Consider the following 16,024-nt stretch of genomic DNA (forward strand, 5'->3'; position numbering starts at 1 on the left):
GCTATTCTCCAGACAATATGATTGCACTTTATTGACACTATAGGCCAGTGAGCAAGAGGAGAAAAAAAGACTTAACATGGTGATAAGAATTTGAGAGAAATTTCTTCAAAATCATCACATGACTGATAGTCGAGTGATTATTATTTTTCATCTCTTTATGGTGCTTTCTTTATGGAACCTTTTCTTCATCTTTCTTGTTCCTTGCTAACTACTAAAGTATCGCCAGTGACATCTTCATAAAGAAGGGTACAGTGGCCTGGTTAGAAGTGTTGCTGAAGAAATTTTCTTATGATCACTTGATCAGAATTCAAAACCAAACTGGATTTCCCCTTGCTCTGGTCAGTCATGTTCTTTCAATTCATGAAAATGGACTGTAGTTGCAATACTCCTAAAACTGTAGTATCACAACACAGATGGCTATTGTCCATTTCAAATGGCTTATCTGATGTTTTTATTGCTATTTTATTAAACATGAAAATGTAATATTGTGTGAAGTCTGTACTTTATTTTTCACTTTGACAGGGCAAGAGGATGCTGTAGGCAGAATTTTTTTTGTTCTAGGAAAGGTGGGTTATGAATATTCTCAGGAGTGATGAAAGGCCCTAAACCACCAATCGGCAACAAAGCATTCCATGTGGAATAGAGAAAACTGGAATATTTTAAATCTCCATTCCGATAGGAAATCATCTCTAGTTGCAGGGGTCAGGGTCATCAAGCCAGGTGTTTGGCTATCTATGAGGTTACCAGCAATTAAAGTAAATACTCAGACAGATGGATGGGGGAATTCCGCTGACAAACTATTGTTCCCTAATCCATCTGTCACGGAAAACGAAAAGAAATTATCATTTAAATGTCCATTGACTTTAGCGAAGATCTGAATCTGATGCGACCTGACATGACGGTCGTTCAAAATGAACTATTGTCACGGTTTGTCGGCGGTCTTTTAATATTGTTTAATGAATTTTCATTAAATTAAGCTGTTCCATGTCATGGAAAACTTACGTTTGTTGGGTAAAATGGCTAAAAATGGTCTTGCCATGTGTACAGACCTTTACAATACTGCTGACCCCTGAGTCTAGCTGGAAGACAGCAGTTCAGGATCACAGGGTCTCACCAAGCCTGAGTTACAAAACCATGCTGAGTATACTATTCTGATCTGCATAACTGCCTAAAAATAGCTTTATTTCACCAATAAAACAATATTGTTTTTGGTTAATACTATCTGAAACTCATGGGCACTAGATAGCATGGAAGATCATATCATTGTAAATACCTCAGTACCTCATCCGGGAGAATGTAAACACAAATCAATTTTGCTTGCATATTTTCAACACCTGGTTGAGCTGCACTGAATCAGAGTCTGATTTAGTGTATGTGTGTAAGGGGGGTGGGGGGTTGTCTTCAAATTTTGTTGACAAAGGGTTTAAAGGACAACTGTAATGAGAGGGATATGTAGGCTGCCATATTTATTTTCTTTTAAGCAATACCAGTTGTCTGCAATGCCTGGCAGCCCTGCTGATCTATTTGGCTGCAGTAGTGTCTGAATAACACCACAAACAAGCATGCATCTGATCTTGTCACATCTGACAATAATGTCAGAAAAACCTGATCTGCTGCATGCTTGTTCGGGATCTGTGGCTAAAAGTATGTAGCAACTGGTTTTGCTTAAAAGTAAATGAATATTGCAGCCTCCATACCCCTCTGGTTTCAATCTTTTAAGGTTAAAGGGAACCTTAACTGAGCGGGAAATGGATGTTTCCTTTTAAACAATACCAGTTGCCTTGCAGTCCTTCTCATCCCTTTGGCTGCAATAGTGGCTGAATCACACACCTTAAACAAGCATGCAGCTAATCCAGTCCGGCTTCAGTCAGAGCACCTGATCTGCATGCTTGTTCAGGGGCTGTGGCTGAAAGTATTAGAGACACAGGATCAGCGGGAGAGTCAGGCAACTGGTATTATTTTAAAAGGAAAAATCCATATCCTTCTCAGTTTAGGTTCCCTTTAAGGGTAGACCTATTGGGAGGGGTGGGAGGGGGGGGGGGGGGGGGAGAGGGGGAGAGAGATGTTGGCAAAGAGTTAGTGGTCTGAAAGTCAGCATTTCTATTTAGTTTTAAAATAATCATCACAGCTTTAACCATACTATCCCAGAATTATTATTTTTTCACTGAACTGGTGAAACAAAGCACTGTGTCCTGCTATTCAGCTTCAAATCTGCATCCAAACTGGAGAGAACAGTCTCTTTGTTTACATTCCAATGTTGATACATGTGTGAAAGAAGTAAAAAAATACTTTTTGAGAAGCTGTCTCTGCTTCAGGAACACACACAGTTCAGAACAACTCAATAGAAGAGTTTAATATACTGTATAATAAAAAGCAGTTAGATTAAAATACAATGGCAGCTTTCATGGTAAGAAAAACTACACTTTGGAAACTTGTAATTTGTAAACAGACAATACTAGGTGTGCACAAAAGCAAATATGATAACTGTATGAGTAATAAAAAGTAGGAAAACACATTTGTATTGAATGTTATGTCGGAGTTTTTCAGACCACTTTAAGGTTAGTGTAGAGATTAAAGCATATTTAAAAACTCTTGAATAACTTCTTTAATTATCCTTATACTGTAACTAGAAATGATCAATGAGCTCTAAATGATTCTCAGTTGAACCAAATTGTTAAGCTAATTTTACATAAATAAGTTCTACTTGATTGGTCAGTTTCCAAGGTTGTGTACAACTCATAAAACATTTTTGCATCAACTTAGTAATTTGCTGAGCACTGACCATCCTTACAAGTGTTAATCAAGTATGCTCAACAGAGAAAACATGACTACTGTAACAGAGACCGCTGGAATACTTGCAAGGTGGTTTCCTCAAGAAGTCACTCTGATATTGCAGATATTTCTGTATGCTGATGGGTTAACCTTCCTGGCGGTAAGCCCGAGCTGAGCTCGGGCTATGCCGCCGGAAGGCACCGCTCAGGCCCCGCTGGGCCGATTTGCATAATTTTTTTTTTGCTGCACGCAGCTAGCACTTTGCTAGCTGCGTGCAGTGCCCGATCGCCGCCGCTACCCGCCGATCCGCCTCTATCAGTCGCGCCGCAGCCGCCCCCCCCAGACCCCGTGCGCTGCCTGGCCAATCAGTGCCAGGCAGCTCTATGGGGTGGATAGGAATCCCCTTTGACGTCACGACGTCGATGACGTCATCCCGCCCCGTCGCCATGGTGACGGGGGAAGCCCTCCAGGAGATCCCGTTCTTTGAACGGGATCTCCTGATCGCCGATCGCCGGCGGCGATCGGAGGGGCTGGGGGGATGCCGCTGAGCAGCGGCTATCATGTAGCGAGACTTTGTCTCGCTACATGAAAAAAAAAAAAAAATTAAAAAAAAAAGATTTGCTGCCCCCTGGCGATTTTTTAGCAAACTGCCAGGAGGGTTAATAGTGAGAGCAAACACTTAAAGCGCAATTTTTAATGAAAATAACAATGAATAAAATTGTTTATTTTTACAACATTGATTTATATATTGTATTTAGTGTTTACCTATTGTAAAATCTTTCCTCCCCTGATTTACGTCCTGAAACTTATCACAGGTGGTGACCTATTTAGTCCTTTCAGGTGCATCTCTGGGGAATGTTTGTTTCTGAGAATTCTGAAGCCAGTGAAAATAATGCCAGTGATGGGTGAAACTGTATAATTCAAATGGACTTATGCCGATTTTGATTGAACCAATTTCACCCTTCATACAAATTTGACTCCACCTGAAATAATTAGCATGTTGTTGATCATTTCCATTTGGCTACCAGTGAAGAAAAAATGGCATTCTAATATATCTCTATATGTGAATAATCTAGCCTGCATGAACAAAATAATTGCTGTTGATGGAAATCAGGATGCAAGATAAAATTTCAGAGCTGTTCTATCCATCAGACTGTTGCTGGTTGCCATGGCTTTCAGGAAGCATAATTCTGCATGTCCAGAAATCCAAATCCGCTGCAGACAGAGCTAGAACAGCAATTTTAATTACCGTATATTCCGGCGTATAATACGACCCCCCCCCCAACTTTTTCAGTTAAAATACAGAGTTTGGCATATACTCGCTATATAAGACTACCCCTCTTCCAACGCACGCTGAATAAAAATTTTAAAAAATCGTATACTGGTGCTATGTATGAACCAATACTGGTGCTATGTATGAACCAATACTGGTGCTGTACTGTATGTGGTACCCAGTATATAACAGTGTACAGGTGATTGACTGGTTGGAGTGGTCAACTCTCCCTCTCCATAAGCAGATTGGTCAGCTTTCCTTGTCTACCTGTTTATCAGAGCCAGAGACGTAGCAATAGGGGGTGCAGAGGTTGTGACCACATCGGGGCCCTTGGGCTCCTTCAGTATTAGCTCTCTATTGGTCCTGTGCTAGTGGTCATCCCCTGAATGAGTAATTTCATGACGAAATCGATAGGGAGGAGCCACATGTGGAACTAACAGGAGTGGGACGCAGTGGCGTGGTGGAGCGAGCATAACCCTGGATTAACATCATATCGGCGGTCAGCCCGGGAGGCCGCAAGGGGTGGAGCCCATTCCTATACTCCACAGGCTTACCATCTGCTTGTAATATGTGAGTGGAACCTTTTAATAAACCGTCTTTTATCATATGATATCTGCGCAATGATAGCCTTTGTTTATATTGAGGTGTATATGTGACCCAAGAAGGAGATAAGGAGAGATCTTTGAGTGGTGTCAGCCACAGGGTGTGGGGAGCCTGGCAAGTACCCCAAAGGCGAATTAAGGCCGCTGTGATTACTGGCCCATCGTAGCTGGTGAGTGTGGATCTTTTAGGGTGTCCTTGATGGTGGCTACAATCTATATAAAGAGGATTTATGGTCGGAGCGCTGGTCTGGTATAGAGACAGTAATCATTAACAAACTGCTCCCCTTTCCCGTCTTGCAACTCTGACACTGTAGTTGCCATCGGCAGGTTTTGGTATCAATTATGTATAGAGTGCTAAGGGGGCCTCCACTGTAAAACTTGCATCGGGGCCCACAGCTCCTCAGCTACGCCACTGATCAGAGCGGTAGGAAGAATAGATTGCGCTATGCCCAGAAAACACGCCTCTTTCACCCTTCTGGCCTGCCCTTGTATCCTATTTACCACCTCCTTTGCCTCTCAGATCTCGCACATGTGCGCCTGTGTCATTGATGCCGGGCGTATCACCTGGCATCAATGACACCTGGCGTATAAAATGACCCCTGATTTTCAAGGGTTAAAAAGTAGTCTTATAAGCCAGAATGCTTAAAAACAAGAAGAGAATCGAGAGCCCAATATGGTGCAGTATTGTCAGGTAAAATGAAGAGTTCAATACAATTTTGTGTATATATACTCACAAACACGGGTTACCCATAGGCAACCACTTTAAATGCAGGTGGGGGAGCATTAGGACCTGACCCCACTCAGGTTAAGAAGTCGCTCTCTGTAGATAGTGGATGGGGATGCACCCCTCCACCCAGGGTGGACTAGAAGATCAGCAAAAACTCGATATACAGAGGCGCCAGAATTGAGTAAAACGTTTTAGGTAGTTTTTAAAACGTTTTACTCTGGCGCCTCTGTATACCGAGGTTTTTTTTGCTTATAAGCCAGAATATGCAGCAAGTCATACATATCTCTATATATCCATGCCATATGCAGCATGTCGTCTTAAACTTTACTTTATTGGACAATTTCAAAGGTTTGGTTTTATAAAAGAACATTTTATATCTTCATACATCAGCTTATGTGCCAGTATTTTTAAATTGAAGTAAAATTTCACTTAAAATGAATTTGTGAAATGACTGATGTGTTGTAGCAATTTCTGAAGAAAAGTGGATTGGTACTCAAAGGCTTCTCCCTGCCATAATTCAGCACCCTGTTATATATATCAGAACACTGAAACCTTGGGAGCTCAGATTACCCCACTTGCAGAAGTTCATAAACCACATGACTTATTCTTTCTCACTCGAGTAACTGATCTCAGAGTCAGAGGGCACTACTGACAACTCTGAAATTATTAACCATTGGCTATTATAACCAAGTTTAGCAGAATAAACTGCTTATTCAGGAAGCAAGTCATTTTGTTACAAGGGATTAGAGTGACTTTTTAGATACTGGAGAATCAAAACAGGTTTTCTCTTTATAAGCAAGTGTATGTTGTTCTTGGCATGGGACAGATCAGAGTTCTTCCTGTTCATGATTATGATTTAAGTAAAGTCTAATTATCAGGGGCTTGTTCTAATCCCTTATTAGACATCCAATCTTTACTGATCTCTTTACGGGAAATGCTCCATCATGACTGCTCCTGATTTCTGTAGTCCCCTGCATTAGAGCACCCATGGCTACAGTAGAGAACTTGCTGCATAATTTAGGATTACACCGATGTGGCAATCATTCTCACATCTTTTAAACAATACCATTTTCCTGACAGTCCTGCTGATCTCCTTGGCTGCAGTAGTGTCTGAATTCAACATCTGAAAGAAACATGCAGCCAATCTTGTCAAAACATCTGATCTGCATGCTTGTTCAGGGTGTATGGCTAAATGTATTGTAGGCAGAGGACCAGCAGGACAACCAGGTTATGTGCATTGTTTAAAAGGAAATAAATATGACAGCCACCATGTATCTCTCACCTAGGCTTCCCTTTAAGTGCCTTTCTCTATGGTGTCCTTACTATAGTACCTCTCTTTCTATAGTGCCCCCTTATGGTGATGGACAGAGAGTAAAGTATAGCTTCCTCTGTTCCTGCTCAGACTCGCTGCTCTAATTCTATTGATCGATAGGCAAAACAGTCTAGGCTTACCCCATTCAGCAATTAAACACCTGACCGCAAGTGCCGGAAGGGGGTGTGATCATGTCAATAAGGTAACTGCAAGCCAATTTATCCTGTTTTTGTGCAGTGACAATTGCCAGGTAAAACAGGGCAGAGTGCAGAGGGTAACTTGCAATGCTGTTGAGTTATTGGTTTCCTGCCCAAATGCCACTTGATCTATCATCATGTGCACCAGTGTTTGCAGATGCTACTTGACCATGAAGACAAGGAATGAATACATGCAGAAGGACAGCAGGAATGAGAAGTGGTAAATGTGCATTTACTGGCATACAGCAATGCAAGCTCTTGTGGGGTATGGTGGGCGTGGAGAGAGACTCAGAGTACTCCAGCAGACTAGGTAGGGAGACTGAGGACCATGGGCAACCACACAGGGGCAAAATGGAGCTGTCCCCCAATGGCTGTCAGCCGCCCCCCCCCCCCCCCGGCCATCCCTGCTACATATCATGTAAGAGGCAGCGTATCAGCAGCCAGCATCAGACCTCTGATCAGCCAGTGAGAAGCAGGCTCTAGTACCTCATGGACACCGCACTGATATGCGGGGGGTAACCCTTCTTCTGCGTCTCACTGGTTGCCGGATGATCGGAGGTCTAATGCTGGCTGCTGACACTCTGCCTGTTACATGATACGCAGCTGGGACAGACAGGCGGCACTGCTCTAAGCCTAAAGACTTCATCACGGAAAGTGGGGGTCCCTGTCACTACCTAAAACTGGGGGGCACCTGTCACCACCTAAACTGGGGGGAGTCCCTGTAACTAAACATGGGTGGGAGGTCTCTTTCTTTACCTAAACTGGGAGGGGGGGGGGGGGGGGGTCCCCGTCACTACCTAAACTGGCGGGCACCTTTGTTGGAGGCGCTCACGATCGAATCCCTACCATAGTCCTAGTCTAATGTCCTGCCATTGCTAAATTCATGTTAATTTGGCTCCACCTGTGACCATGCCCACACCATGGACCATAGCCATGCCCATTTCTTGACGCGTGCCATGACTCCCCCCCCCCCCCTTTTTTCAGCCACATGACTTGACTCCCCCCCCCCCCCCCCCTTCCTTTTTTGGGTCCCCATTTTCAAGCAATCCATCCTGTACAATGTTCCCCAGCACTACTTTAGCTGCATTCTGCTGGTCTGGGCGCTTCTTTGCGTCTCTCCAAACTCGCCATTGCTGACCACAGCTACAGTTAATGTGATAACACTATTTCCATCTCTGTAATCTGTTACCTACTACAATTTGATGGATGTGGAGATACATGTAAGTCATCAAATAGCTACTTGACCGGAAAAAAAGACTTCCCAAAATAAACATTTACGTAAGGCTAGGAAGACACTTAGCAGAAACGCTAGCGTTGTCGGAAAATGCAACGTTTTTGCAGCGAAGGGGCCGCATTAAACGCATATAAAAAGCATATGCGTTTTCAAACATGCGTTTCTAAAAATGCTGGTTTTGTTGCATCATTTTCAAAAACGCACATAATGAAAGTCAATAGGAACGCAATGTATTGCGTTTTTACATGCTTTTTTAAATTGCTTTGTGATGTTTTCCGCTTCCTGTTGTCTTCCTGGTGATTTACATAAAATTCAATATAAAAACGCACTGAAAACGCATATGCATTTTCTATATGTGAGCCGAAAACTAATAAAAAGGCGCGCAAAACGCTTGAAAAACGCCAACTCAAATGCACCAAAAACACACAACAAATGCACACACAAAAACGCACATGACAGAAAACTCGCCCTTTCACGCACAGCCATGTGTGCACCCAGCCTCTAGAAGGTGCAGTGGGAAATCCCCATAGCCACTTTTGAGTGTTCCCATTTTACCAGGAAATCGCATTCAGCAAAGTTGCCCTTTGACCCTTGCACACATGACACCATTGCCACCGCTGTCATCTGCGTCCCCCTATCCAGAGCTTAGATAGTGACAGCTTAGGTAATATTGTACAGGTCCTTACAAATCCCTTGCCAACATCCATCCTATAGTTCATTTTCCACTGACGTAGCAGTATTCATCTCATGGACCGACACATATGTGCTCATTTATTTTCAGTAAAGGAGAAGAATGGTTTTGTGTTGGATAAAAGGTCAGTATGTTTGCCGAGCACTCAGAACTCATTAGAGGCCTTCCTGTCCACCTTTGTATTATTCAGTCCTTTTATACTATAGTCATTAAGCCATCTGTAGCAACCGAAGTGTGGTCCGAACATATATGTGTATAATATATGGATTTTCTGACACATCTCATCTGTTGTGTCTATGAAAATGATTTGCTGTAACCTGGAATATTTTATAGGATGTAAAACCATATCCTGGTTATGCATCAGTCCTTTTATTGCTTCACAACTTAGGTTGCCCACTAGGGATCAGGAGCTGACCACCTTAGGCGACATCGCTGAGCCCTGCAGCACATACCTGAGTCAGCTGTGTAGCTGACAATGTGTCGTGTTGCTATGCGGGAAGGGGGGGTATGATGGAGAGAGGACAAGCGCACGTATATGATGTCCAGCAACGGATGGGAGAGCAGCGTGGAAAATGGTATTAGTGTTGCTGGGGTTGAGTAGATCTGACTGATTGCTCATGAGTTGGGTGTCGGGGGTTGTCAGGTGCAGTACATACACCTGATTGTCGGCTGAGGCAGTCATTATCGGGTACAAGGCTTTAACTTTTGTGTGCACATTCCATGTGTGAAAAGAAGGAAGTAAACAGACTATAAACGAACTATAAAAGCATTTCTTGGGTCTTTTGCATGAGCATCTTTAGGATGGATCATCTTTCAAACCTCCCTGACAAACCTATGCAACAAATTGGTTCTTTGTTTTCCAAACACTTTTAGCTCATGTATGTACCCTGCTTTATCTCCTGGGCGGTATGCCCAACACTGTGTTGGGAAAAAAAATTAGATGAAAGTGGTATGCCCGACACAGTGTCGGGCATGCCGCTCAGGAAGTTTTCAAGAGCACTCTGTGCTCCCAGAATAGGCCAGCTGACTAGAAGTGCCCCAGTATAGGTTAGCAAACTATAGGAGGCCCAGTATAGATGCCCCATCACTGATTTCTCTGCAGTGATAGCCAGTGGCCACCATGCCTCTCCCCTGCATCGATCCTACCACCCGCTCTTGTCTTATGAGTCCACAGTACCAGGACGTGGCATGATGACGCCATCAAGCTGTGCTCCGGTACTGTGGACAGAGAAGACCAGAGCAGGTGATCGGCATGGGTGACAGGCATGGTGAGTAACACTGCCAGCCACCATCTATCACTGCAGAGGGAGAGGAAGGGAGGGAGGGATGGATGTGAAGAGAGAGAGAGATAGGAGGGGGGAAATCGGCCTCCCGCAATCACTGCAGAGGGAGGGAGGCAGAGAGAGATGGGGAAGAATCGCTAGGGGGGCACCTATACTGTGTCTCTTATAGATAGCTAATCTATACTGGGGCACTTAAAGGAGAACTGTAGTGAGAGGTATATGGAGGCTGCCAAATTTATTTCCTTTTAAGCAATACCAATTGCCTGGCAGCCCCGCTGGTCTATTTGGCTGAACCGCTGAAGAAGTGTCTGAATCACACCAGAAACAAGCATGCAGCTAATGTTGGCATATCTGTCAAAATTGTCAGGAAAACCTGATCTGCTGCATGCTTGTTCAGGGGCTATGGCTGAAAGTATTAGAGGCAGAGGATCAGCAGGATAGGCAGGCAACTGGTATTGCTTAAATGGAAATAAATATGGCAGCCTTAATACACCTCTCTCTACAGTTCTCCTTTAAAGCTAGTAACCATACTGGGGCAGGCAAAAGGAAGTATTCCGCTACACCGAGGCTGGGTTAAAAGCCATGTTTTCAACTTTTATTGACACATCAGTAGGCACACACAAGGCTGACGCGTATCGGAGCTCTAAAAGGCTCCTTAACCACCCTAGCGTTCTGGACGAGCTGAGCTCGTCCAAGAAAAAGTTGCTGCTAGTGTTTAGGACGAGCTCAGCTCGTCCAGCGCTGTCCCCACTCACCGCTGTGCAGCACGTGATTTCAGCCGCCTCCTCTGTGCTGCTGCGGCTGCTGCGGGGCTCCCTCTCCCTCCTGCTGGGCTCTGATCGCTGTCCAAGGCTCCCCAGGCTCCCCCGATCCTCCGGTCCCCGCTCCCCTCTTCTCTCCGCAAGCCTACGGAGATCCGGCAGCAGTCAGGGAAGATGGCGTAGCCCAGCCACTTCCTCTGACGTCGGCTCCTGCGCCCCCTAGTGTCCGTCGCGGCGACTGCATCATTGGATTACATAGGGAAACAAACTCTATGTAATCCAATCATGCTACTGTATTTCAAAAAGTTGTTTGCACAAACACAAACACCTGTCAGCTCTCAATAAAAGCCCTGAACAGTTACTGGCTCTCCCTCTTTCAGAGTCCTCAGCGTCCAGTGTTAGTCTGTTTTCAGCTATCATCTGTGATTTCTGTGCGATTTCTGTGCGATTACTGCTTTTTTCCAGCCTTAGCTTCGTTCATATTACTGTCAGATTGCGTATTGCTTTCCGTCTTTTTCAAGACGCTGTGATCCCTGTGCGTTTGCTTTTGCTGTTTTTTTTTTTTTTTTTGTCGCTGCTCGTGACCCCGTACCCTGCTTGGGGTCATGGCCTCGTCCTCCCGGAGGCGTGTGCGTGACGAGGAGTTGTTGGATGTCCTCGAGGCAAGCGACAGCGAAGACGAGCTCCTAGAGGAATCGACAGACAGCGAGGTTCCCGGTAACCTGTCTTCGGAGACAGAGACCAGTGATGAGGAAGCCGAGGAGCCAGTGACGGTCGCACGCACCTGGTGTGAGCTGGGGAGCCCCACTCAAGCTCCGCCACCCAGGTTCCCCTTCACAGGGGCACCCGGGCAGAAGATCGCGTGCGACGAGAGTCCGCTGTCTGGAGCTCTTCCTGACTGATGACGTCATCCGCAAGATCGTTGAGGAGACGAATCGCTATGCAGCGCAACATCAGCAGGGATCTTCTCTACCCAGGTTCTCGCGGAGCAGGAAGTGGGAACCTGTGACCACCAACGACATCTGGGTGTTCCTGGGGCTCGTCATCCTCCAGGGAGTTGTTGGTAAGCCGCTGCAGAAGTGGTACTGGACCACTAATAAGATCCTCAGTACGCCCTTCTTTGGATCTGTTATGTCCGAGCCACGGTATACCCTCATCATGAAGTATTTGCACTTCGGAAACAACGAGGAGTTTGATGAGGCCACCCATCCCGCACCCAAGCTGAAAAAAATTTGGGACATATACCAGATGATTGTTGCGAACTTCAAGGCTGTGTATGTTCCAGATCGCGACATCACGGTTGACGAAAGCCTCATGGCATATAAGGGGAGACTGAGCTGGGTGCAATTTATTGCCTCAAAAAGGGCACGCTTTGGGGTGAAGTCGTATATGCTCTGTGAGGCCAACTCCGGGTACATCTGGAACTCTGTAATTTACACGGGCAAAGGCACCAAATTTGCCCCTCAGTTCAGCCAGTTTGGGTGTGCCACCTCCTCTGTCCTAACCCTAATTGAGCCATTGCTGGATCAGGGGTACTGCCTGACGACAGACAATTTCTACAGCTCCCCTGAACTTTTTGATTACCTGGTCCAGCATAAAACCGATGCCTATGGTACCTTGAGGGCTAACCGTCGGAATCTGCCGCTGGCCTTTTCTGCCAGGAAGCTGAAAAAGGGGGAGGTCGTTGCCTGGCAGAAAGGCAAAATGATGGCTCTAAGGTGGAAGGACAAACGTGATGTCTGTGTCCTCAGCACTATTCATAATGCCGAGACTGTCCGCACCACCAACAGGAGTAAACAGGAGGTGGATAAACCCAAAGCCATACTGGATTACAATAACACTATGGGGGGTGTGGACAGGGCTGATGGAGCCATGACTTTCTATCCGGCTGTCCGCAAGCAGCAGCGGAAATATTATAAAAAAAATTTCCGCCACTTACTTGAGCAGTGTTTGTGGAATGGCTATGTGCTCTACAAGAAAAGCTGTGTAAGGCCTGTACCCCACCATGACTTTGTCTGGCAGCTGACGGAAGCAATCTGCACGAAGTACCCCCCACCAGAGTCAACATCTAGACCGGGGCGCAGGGCATCATATGTCGTGAATCCGGCACGGCTTTCAGGGAGACACTTTGTGGAGTACTTGCCACCGACCCCACAGAAAGCAAACCCTACAAGAAGGTGCGTTGTTTGCTGCAATAAGAAGGACAAGGATGGCAAAAAGATGCGGAAGGAGACCCGCACTTACTGCCCAGATTGTGACGTGCCACTTTGCGCATTACCATGCTTCAAGATCTACCACACTAAAGAAGTGTTCTAAGGTACACTTGAACCCTGTATAATTTTGTTTCTGCCTTCATTTATTTATTTCTGCATTGATTTATTTATTTCTGCATTTTCTTTATATTTCTGCATTGAGGAAAAATGCAAGGTATTTCAGTTAGTTATTAATACATTTTATTTTATTTTTGACAAGAATTAGTGTTTGACACTTTTATTATACTCAGAATGTATACTAAACTCTTGCTTGGCTCATTTTGGTAAGTTACAGGAAAAAAGGTGCTGAAAATTAAATGTACCGCTTTTTGCACAGAAATCCTTGGGAATCAGAACGCCGAGGTGGTTAATCATAGCCAGCATAGACAAAAACTACACAGGTTTAAATAGTAAGGTGCCTGCCCACAAAGGGGTGTGGCTACCTCTTTAAAGAGACATAGACAATTTAAACATATAAATAATATGTAAAATCCATTAAGAAACCAGAGATGACATGGTTGAGCATCAAAGTCAAGTATACAGTAAGCATAAATTCCTTGAGTCATATTTGTACAAAACTTATGATATATAGTTAGTAACATATGATACATAAGGAGATGCATAAGGTTGAGGACGTTAATGGAAAAGTAAACAAAAAGAAAGGAGGAGAAAAGGGGGGAGAAAGAACACCTGGTTCAGATTCTAGATGATTAGGTTCTTACATCATAGGTTAGGCTGATATCCATTTTGGAATTCAACCCTGTGGGCAAACGTGTGCCCAATCTCCAGATCCAGAATGCCTCACGTTTAAGTAATAACCTGCGTAGATCCCCCCCTCTAGGTGAGAGTACCACTCTCTCTAGTCCCTGAAACATGAAGCCGGTCATAACACCCTGGTGTTCTCTCAGAAAATGCTTGGAGACACTGGAGATCTGGGTGATATATGATTCATTCCTCAGACATCTGCCAGCTCCATTATAATGTTCCGAGATGCGTTGTCTCAGAGGGCGGGTGGTACACCCCACGTACTGCAGACCACAAGCAGCGCAGGTAACAAGGTAAACAACATTACTAGTGTTGCAATTAATATACGGTTTCATTTCAAATCTTTCTCCTTTAGAAATGGAGAAAATTTCCCGCGTCTGATTGTGGACACGACAGTACCTGCAGGTACTATACCCACATCTGTAAGAGCCCTTACAAGACAACCAAGTAGGTGTTGGTCTCGGAGAGCTGGAAAAAAGACTCGGGGAGAGGCGAGACCCCAAAGTGGGGGCACGACGCGCTGAAAAAGGCCATCCTTCGCTCAGGATCATGCGGAGCTTGGTGTCCGAGTGCAAGACAGGCAAATACTTTTTCACAATGTTAACAATCTTATTATATTCCAAACTATATGGGGTAGAAAAAGTCAAATTTCTTTTTTGCCTAGTCTCACACCTGACGCCCGTGCCCAGCAGGTCCTGTCGTTTTTTTTATAATACCCGCTGTCTAGCCTGTTTAATCAATCGGTCATTATAACCCCGCTCCCGGAGTCTCCTCTCCACCAAGTCCAGCTCATGGCCCAGCATACCCGGGTCGGAGCAATTGCGTGCCATTTCTCCATAAGGAATTGCTTTCAGGGTATGGCTCGGATGGCAACTAGATGCTAATAGCAATGAGTTACCCGCGCATGCTTTTCTAAAAGTCTTAGTGACAACTCTGCCCGATGTCTGAGAACCACACAGTGTAAGATCGAGATAATCGATTTGTATAGGATCTTTACACATTGTAAACGACAAATTAAGACTGTTATCATTGCAGTATGTCAGAAAATCAGGCAGAGTGTCTCGGGGGCCCCCCCATATCAGCAGCAGATCATCTATGTATCTCCCATACCAAATAATATGGCCAAAAAAGGGGTTCCGGTCCCCAAAGATGCGGAGTTCCCACCACCATCCCATGAACAAGTTTGCCAGGGATGGGGAGAACTTGGCTCCCATAGAAGCTCCGCATCTCTGGAGATAAAAAACCCCATCAAACAAAAAATAATTGTGGGTCAACAGATGATCTACCGCCAGCATGAGGAGGTCCCTAACATGTGTATTGAAAGAGCCATATTTCCGGATGTGAAAATCCAGAGCCCTGAGGGCAAGATCATGGGGGATTGAAGAATACAGAGCTGTTACATCCATGGTAACCCATGTGTAATGCTCAAGCCACTGTAAGGATTTCAAGCTATTTAGTAGATGAGCGGTATCGCGTAAATAGCCAGGTAGGCGTTGAACTAATGGTTGGAGACAACTATCTACCCACTGGCCTAGACGTTCCCCCAGGGAGCCAATGCCCGCAACAATGGGGTGGCCCCGTGGGGGAGAGTCCGGCTTGTGTACCTTGGGGAGGTGGTGGAAAATTGGGACCACCGGTGTTTCCACCATAAGGTAGTCTCTCTCCCTTTCCGTAAACACCCCCAAGGAAAGTCCCAGATTTAAAAGTTTCTTAAGCTCCACCTGAAACCGAACCGTGGGATCCCCTGCAAGAATTTGGTAAGTTTCTGTGTCCCCCAATTGGCGTAAAGCTTCGGCTCTATACTGACCCGAGTCTAGGATAACCACAGCTCCCCCTTTGTCCGCGTTGCGGATGACAATTGAGTTGTCTTTCTGAAGGGACTGTAGTGCTTCCCGTTCGAGTTTAGTAAGATCCGAGCTAGCTCTGAGAGTTTTCTGTAGCTGGGTTAGTTCACTTTCTACCAGATCTTGAAAGTTGTCAACTGCTGCTGTCCTGGCCTGTACTGGATAAAAATAGGGGTTGGAGACGGCTACGGGGCCCAAAGCCGCCCCGGCGACTGGGCCGCCGCTCACACTGGACACTTGTTCCAGTGCGAGGGCGGTCGAGGCCTCCCGAAAGGGAGGGACCTCCCCAGGCGCCGGGGCAGCAGGAACAG

This window comes from Hyperolius riggenbachi, chromosome 9 (genome assembly GCF_040937935.1).
Source record: "Hyperolius riggenbachi isolate aHypRig1 chromosome 9, aHypRig1.pri, whole genome shotgun sequence".
Classification (NCBI taxonomy): Eukaryota; Metazoa; Chordata; class Amphibia; order Anura; family Hyperoliidae; genus Hyperolius; species Hyperolius riggenbachi.